Source organism: Schistocerca nitens, chromosome 1, assembly GCF_023898315.1.
Source record: "Schistocerca nitens isolate TAMUIC-IGC-003100 chromosome 1, iqSchNite1.1, whole genome shotgun sequence".
Lineage (NCBI taxonomy): Eukaryota > Metazoa > Arthropoda > Insecta > Orthoptera > Acrididae > Schistocerca > Schistocerca nitens.
In genome coordinates, this window is record NC_064614.1 from 1,121,093,243 (window position 1) to 1,121,101,331 (window position 8,089).

At 48.1% G+C, this 8,089-nt stretch overlaps 2 non-coding genes across 2 annotated transcripts; both read right to left on the reverse strand.

The window, feature by feature from the left end:
• Positions 1-6,700: 6,700 nt before the first annotated feature.
• On the reverse strand, positions 6,701-6,772 carry Trnae-cuc (transfer RNA glutamic acid (anticodon CUC)). Its single transcript has one exon. It is a non-coding gene; the product is annotated as a tRNA-Glu (tRNA).
• A 275-nt stretch (positions 6,773-7,047) lies between these two features.
• Positions 7,048-7,129, reverse strand: Trnal-cag (transfer RNA leucine (anticodon CAG)). The gene has a single exon. It is a non-coding gene; the product is annotated as a tRNA-Leu (tRNA).
• Positions 7,130-8,089: the final 960 nt, after the last annotated feature.

The following is an 8,089-nucleotide window of genomic DNA, read 5'->3' on the forward strand; positions in this document are numbered from 1 at the left end:
ACTCCGTTTCGGATAGTCCTGTCGAAAATGTCCGGTACCGTTACAAAAAGAACAGGTCGCCGGTTGGCCGCTATAAGTAATAAAGGCCCGATGGCCAGCAACAAAAACAAAGGACGGTATATGCTGTCGGACAATCATGCGGACACTGCGAACACCATTCTCAACATCATAATAATATGCTGACGACCATTTCTCCTTTACGACAGAAAACACTGTCTCGTACGGAAGTAAACTACGAGAAATAGTTTCATTTCGCACTTCAAACGCAGGTTAAAGACGCGTACAGTACGTATACCATAACCCGCATTCGACAACACAACATCACTGATAGTACCGTCATGGTGCTTAATTTTACGTACACCACCATTGACGTTCACTAATGTTTCACACATATCGGAAGGAGACAGTTTCAGAAATAACGAATTGAGGAACGCGTCAAGTTGAACGCAGAGGACAAGACTTTTTTGCAATTGAAGGTCGTTTTTAACCCATTCGTGAATTTCGAAGGCCATAGGCCTACGCACGGATCTATCAAACGCGCACTGAATATTATTCTGACGATTCTCAGAGTTATCGTGATCCATAGTACTCACTGAATGAACAAATCAAAGAAGAAACAGCGCCGCGAAGCACACGCCGCCGACCGCGATCCGCACGTATACACCGCCCGGTGGCCGCAGCGAACGCGCGATGTGTTCGGGCCCACGGCTCCGAAGAGACTGGTGCCTTAAACCAGCGCCTTAGACCGCTCGGCCACGCTACGTGTGCCCGTGTTCTTCGCTTTTGTAGAAACAGTGCACGACACAGCTTCCTGTTCTGCTGCGACTGGCTGCTCATCCATTGCACCTCAAACAACTGCCCTATTCGAATAGAGATTAACTGTGCTGCGACAATTTAAGAAAGAGACGCTCACGGCATGCTGCGCTGTTTTCGTCGCGGGTAGTCAGTGCTCCGGCTGTCGAGACAGAAAACATTGGCAGCTTTTTTTTTTAAATAGAACCTCCCAACTCCCCTTATAGCCCGGCCTTGCGCTCTCCAATTACGCCTTCTTCGGCGAGCTTCCTTAGCTTTAAAATAAAACGTTGCTTCTCCTAAACATAAAAGACGAATTTTTGCACCGTCCATTCAGTCTGAAAAGCGGAAACTCCTCGGTACAGGTTCCTTGAGCGTCGACGTCCTGTGGAAGACGTTGATCTTCAAGTTGAAGTGATGGAATCGGAGACACTGAATGCCTGCGTGGAAAATTTCTTGTGTATGTTCTCCGCTAGCGAAACATCGAAGGAGAACTAAAATCTTCTTGAAGTGAAAGTGCGTGCCTATAATGACAGCGAATCAGCCGCTTTGCGCCTACACTCTATAAAATAAAAAATGAAATAATTACAGCGAGTCAGGCCCTGTGCACCTAGACTCAATAAAATAAAGAATACGTCACAGGGAAGGAACACCCTTCACGCGTTCCATGATATTATGTTCAAAAATGCTTCGTGGTGGCCAGTAAAATAAATAATGGAAACATTGAGAAAAATAAAAGGATCGACGCACATGTCAAAGGAATGAGTATTCTCTCGACCTTTACGAACTGTCTGTCCGATACGGAGAAGGAAAACACAAGTCTCTCCGACGTGTTAAAAATAAAGTAAAAATCCTCCTTTCTTGAAAACCAAACAATCTCCGTGGCAGCGTCGTGCGCAACGCATCCGTGATTGGACGCCGATTTCGTAGGAACCAGACGGTGAAAATAAGTAATAAAAACATAAAGAAATCACTTAATGACAGCGAAACACAATCACACACGAACACAGGATAAAACTTTGTGAAACATTCGTCGTAGTTTCCACGTTGCAGTCCTGCACAAGCGGAATCATCGTACTTGTTCAATATTCACTCTTCCTGTAGCATTCGATTTGCATTAACCATGTTTTCGTGCCCGGAGACAATTCAAAACACAGAAGGAAATAAAGGTTGCAGCAGTGAAGTGTAGATTACAACAGTTTGTCGTGGGCAAATGCGAGTGCAATTTGCAGAAAATTGGCAAAGAGTTTGTGATAATCGCTCTTGGTTTTAGTAAGGTCATGCTGCGTAGACAAATAAACCAAATAGGCATAGTCGTCCGTAAGTCGCAACTGCAGGATGGCGAACACAGTGTGAGTCACGATCCATGCGGTGGCGGCACGCTTCGTAGGCGGATATGGTTTGAAGTCCGGGATCAAAGCCGTGTCCGCAGAAAAACTGGCAGCGCTGGTCCGGTTGATAAGTGCGAGCATCCTGGCGGCAATGTTCCAAGTCGACTGTGACCTCAGGCACACGAAACGATGTTCTAAGGAGTCGTCTTGTCGACAGTCTTCACACAAGCTCGATGGAGATAAGTGGATGCGGCTCAGCTTTTCGTTGGTGGGAAGAATTCTGTTAACCACTTGGTACCAAAAGCTGCTTACTTCCGCTGACAGGAAAGGAGCGTGAACGTGAGCTCACGCAGTCCTCCACGCAGATCTCGGGTAGCGCGCCTCCATTTTAGTGCGAACTGGCCGTCCCCTTAGTCCCTGGTGGACACCCTGCACAGTCCGCGTTCGATGGTCGAGTACGTCGGCGGCGAGATAACATTTCTGAATGAAATATTCCCGAACATACCGCAGCGGAAACGGTGTTGTAGTCGGGTCGAGAGGTGCTGCTTCAGATAGAGGAAGATGAATATCGAACAGAACAGCTGTGGGGCTCGACGGATCCTGTTCAATGGTGACGCTCGTCCGATGAAGGAGCAACGCTGCGGCTTTCATAGCAAAATGAATGAGGCCGAGTCCACCCTGTTCGCGCGGCAAAGTACATGTGTCGTAAGACACATTGAAAATATGTCCACTCCACAATAGCCAATAGACTGCCTGTGTGATGGATATGCCCAAATTCTTAGGTACCGGAAATAACTGAGCGAGATACCAGGCCTTACTCAGCAAGAAAACATTTATTAAAAGAACCCGCTGTGTTAATGCTAGGGTGCGAGTAGCAGACAGGCTAGCCAGAGCTCGTATGCCATTTAAGACAATACGCCAGTTGTAAGACGCAGTCTGTAACAGATTGGCTTGAAAGCAAACACCCAAAATTTTGTGTTCCTGTTTCACTGTAAACCATGGGCGTTTGAAGCCCCGTGTCGCCGCATAAATAGGCAAAAAAACCGTCTTACGGGTATTGATGCTCGCACCGGATGCACGTTCATACTGGGTGAGAAGAGCACGTATTTTGTCAAAGTCGGCGGCCGAGGACACCAAGTGGCCAAGGTCATCGGCATAAGCGCGACAAACGTGGTTCTCATCCCCAATACGTATTCCCCTGCAAGCACTGTGCAAATTACGCAACAAAGGATCTAAGGAAATTGCGTAAAGCTCCATTGACAGAGGGCACCCTTGTTTGACAGGACAGCAGAGTGGAACAGGTTCCGACAAAATTCCATTAATGCTAATCCGGGAGGTGGACTTCCGGAAAAGGTTAAAAATCATAGTTGTGTACTTTACACCGAAATCAAATTTCTGTAGCACCCGCCGGATATACTGATGGCTAATTCTGTCAAATGCCATAGCGAAATCGATGGATAAAATAACAAAAGGAATCCTATTCGTCGTAGCATACGCAATGGCATCCCGGTACGTCGACACAGCACCATAGAGAGTGCGTTTCGGCACTGCACAGCACTGAAAGGGACTAATCAGTTTTTTCATGACCAGCTTCAAGCGAGAGGAGACACATTTGGTGAAGAGTTTATAATCACCATTTAGAAGGGTGATCGGTCTAAGATTGCACAGTTTCCTGGTGACTGGAACCTTTGGAGCCAAGACCACAATACCTTCCAAGAAGGACGCAGGGCCATCCACGCCATTTAAAATTTCATTAAAAACATCAGTCATGGCCGAGCCAAACAAGTGCCAAAAATGCAGATAAAATTCCGGTGGCAACCCATCAGCGCCCGGTGATTTATTCTTGGAACATAGTTTTAAGACATCACGCACTTCCGCCACGGTAAATTTTTCTGTGAGGCGACGGCGATCCGCTACGGATAAGACGTATGGAACGTCGTGGAGAAGCTCGGAAATCGCGGCACCATCCGTGTGTTTCTCACTGAAAAGTTCGCCGAAGTGACGGTGGGCCTCGGCAAGAATTGCCGCCTGGCTATGAAGACACGCACCGTCATTTGATTCCAGCTCTGTGACGTAACGCCGCGTTGCGCGCCGGCGTTCGCGCAGCTGGTGAAATACGGAGCGCGCTTCATCAACAAGCTTACCGGGGGCCCGACTCCTTACGACAGAACCGCGCAATGATTCCCTTTTCAAGTCCAGAAGACGGTGTTTTATTCGCCGAATCGTCGCCATCCGAAGAGCGGGATTATCTGTGTGCAGGTGGATGGCATCATTTAAACAGCTTTCGTAAAATTGCAACGTAGAACGCTCCCAGTGAGCAACATTCTGACTGAACTCCAGGATGGTCTTGCGTAATGCCGGCTTAACAGATTCGACCCACCAAGACAAAGTGGAGGCATACAGACCGCGATATTTCAGCACACTCTGCCATACACGCACGATAACCGGCGCAAAATGTGGGTGTGAGAGATGTCGCACATTAAACTTCCATAATGGACTTGCGCGGGGTTTAATCGCCAACAGAGAATGATAGCGGCAGACATACGCACAATGATCGGAAAAAATCACGGGGTGAACAGAGGATTCCGTAAGACAGTGCTGTTTATCACGAGAAACATAAATTCGATCGAGCCGACTCCTTCCCGTGGGGTAAAAGAAAGTAAATCCCACGTCCCGCGGATGTAAATAACACCACGAGTGAATTAAATTCATCTCAGTAACGAGCGTCTGCAATTCAAGGCACTTATACGGCCGTGGCTCCTGATCTCTATCTTCCAGCACGCAGTTAAAATCGCCGCCCATGACTACAGGCAGGTGGGGGCCTCGTAAAAGGTGACAAACGTCACTACTATAAAAAACACGGCGAAGCGGCTGCCCATCGGCTCCAGAAGGGGCGTACACGTTAATATATCGTACGTTGTTGATCGTGCAAGCTACACCGCGACCATTAGGAATGGTAGCGACATTACTATAATCATGATCAACCCAAATTAAAAAGGCAGTACCACAATTACACTCGATATCAAAGTTCAAGAGTACTTGATAGCCCGGAATTGAGTGAAGTAGATCTGTCACAACCTCCTGCAAAAACACTACGTCAGCAGCAATGTAATTTAAAAAACCCACAAAACTTGCAAACTTCACAGGTGACTCCAATTTATTAAGATTGATAGTAGCAACGACAGATGGTGGGCGTGCTACCATATACTATAGCGAAAAACAAATAAAACAAATTAGACGGCGGGAGTGAATCCACCCTCCTCCTCCTCCATATCGTCTGCCCAGTCACAACGTGCAGACGGTGCAGCCGAAATAGGCGGTTCTTGTGTGGGAGGTGCAGACGCGGAATCCTGCGAAGGGGGGCGCGTGCGCCGCTGGAATGGTGTCTTCAGCCTTACGCTTAACCGAAATTTGGGCCGGGTTCGTTGCCTGAGTCGTCGTAGTGTCCATTGCTAGATTCACATCATTTCCTTTAACCGCCGTACAACCTCTTCCCGCCTGTCTTCCGACACACTTGTCGTAGGCGCTGGCTGACTGCTCGCCACAGGACGTTGTTGACTACGTCCTGCCGTAACCGACGGCCGAGATTCGACTACGGGGCGGGGCAAGGGCTTGTGCGCCGGCTTTTGCACGGACTTTTGCTTTTGTTTCGACTTCGGACGTGGAACCTGCTTCCATTCCGGAGACGGGCTGCGTTCTCCGCGAGAAAAGGATCGTTTTTCTAAAATCCTTGAACTACTGGCACTGCGGAAACGTTCAGTATTGCCACGCCTTTCCGAAACACTTCCACGCCTTGGCTTTGGTTCCTGTGAGGCAGTAGCCCCGTCCGAAACACTTTGAAGTACGAAATTAGATGGTGACGTATCCACAACAGCAACAGGGGGGATAGCCACCTGAACGGGTTCTGATGTGGTCCGCTCCGGAACTTCAGGCACAGCCGGAGGCGGAATCGATATAGTAACTGCGGGAACAGACCGAGAAGGTACGTACATGTCGGGAACGGAAGCAATACCGGTTGCAGTGGCATCAATATCCATCGCGACCGCATCAACGAACGGCGTTTCCGTATCCGCGGAACGTGCCGGTGAGCGTGGAACACCTAAGACGGCCGCGTACGACGCGTCGTCATCTTGATCACGGGGCGGCTGCTGCACAGGGCGCCTACGCCGAAGACAATTTTGCCGAAAATGGTCTGTGGCATTACAATAGGAGCAGGTTTGCGGCTGACCACTGCAAGAAATAAAAGCCCGGTGACCGGCCATAACCAAAAACGAAGGAACGTGCTTCCTCACAATCATTTTGACACTACGGATACCGTTCTCAACTTGATAGATATAAGAGGATGACCACTTCTCTTTCGTAATCGAAAAAACCTATGCCATAAGGCATAAGGCTACGAGCTATAGTCTCATTCCTGGTTTCAAAAGGAAGATTGAATACTCCAACACCTCAATAAGAGGTGGACAGATGTCGCATCGCTCTCGCCGTCACTTGTGACCCCGAATCGTACTTAACGTAGTTTCCCGCAAGCGTCAGCGGAGCGTCAGTCGAGCTGAGAGGAGCAACAAAATGCGCCTTTCCGGTACCGGGAATCGAACCCGGGCCTCCTCGGTGAGAGCCAGGCATCCCAGCCACTAGACCACACCGGATAACGGCACAAGGGCTCCTCCAGCGAACACAGCAAACTATACGCACGCTACATAACGACAACTATAAAACTAGACGCTCCCACTTTGTACAACGGCATGCTCGGGACACATTTCGTGGAGACGAACGCCAGCCATCATGACACCAAACTGCGCCTGTGAATCATGTCGTTGCACCACGCACTGTGCTGCGACAATTTAAGAAAGAGACGCTCACGGCTTGCTGCGCTGCTTTCGTCGCGGGTAGTCAGTGCTCCGGCTTTCGAGACAGAAAACATTGGCAGCGGTGGGATTTGAACCCACGCCTCCGAGGAGACTGGTGCCTGAACCCAGCGCCTTAGACCGCTCGGCCACGCTACCGACGCCGCACGGCGGTCAGAGGAGCTGCGCTCTACCCCACGAGAAAACACCGCAATGGCACAAGAAACGAGAAAAAATTGGCAGCTTTTTTTTTTTTTTTTTTTTTTTTTTTTGTGGGCCTCCCATCTCCCCTTATAGCCCGTCCTTTCACTCTCCAAATAACGCCTTCGTCGGCGAGCTTCTCAGCAATAGTTAGTGCTGGTGCCAGATGTAACTGAAACGAAAACTATCGTTCGACCAAGAAGGTTGCAAAGTAAGCCTCCTTCCTCTGAGGCAGTCCTTATGAGAAGGGAAAACAGAAATGTATGCATCTTGACGCAAATCCATGGAAACCTTAAAAGGCAGCGTGAAGTGGGAAAAACAAAAGGAAAAAAATATATATACATATATACAAACTTCTCGTAGGAGTCAAATTAAAGTACAGTCAGCACACAACGCAAAACGCCATCCAGCAATGGAGAAATCATTAAACACGATTGTACACCGTTGAGAAAGGTGGAGCGGTGATTACTCCGAATAAAACGAGAAAAGAAAAAGAAAAATAATAATTCAATTCTAAAGGAAAAGCACACCAGGAATCCTGACCAAAAGAAAAGCAATGAAACACAACGAAATGTCCACAAAGAAAAGGGAACACTTTCATGCAACGCCTCTTCCTGGCATTACGATCCCAAACCAATACATGGCAGAGTGGGAAACAATAAGAAAATAAACAAAGATAAAACAAAAAATCCTCGCATAATGCCATACACGAGGCAATTCCCAAGGGAGGAATGTCTACCGTTTACGTTACATGTTTCGTTTCTGGTACTGAAGATACATTCATCGCAAGACGAATTCGCTTACTATCACGACATAGTTTTATGCAGGAAAGTGTAAATTGAATTAAGTCGGCATCGGTAAATGAGCAAAAGCATGCGCCAAGGCGACATGCAAAAAATTTGTAAATGTCATAGTATA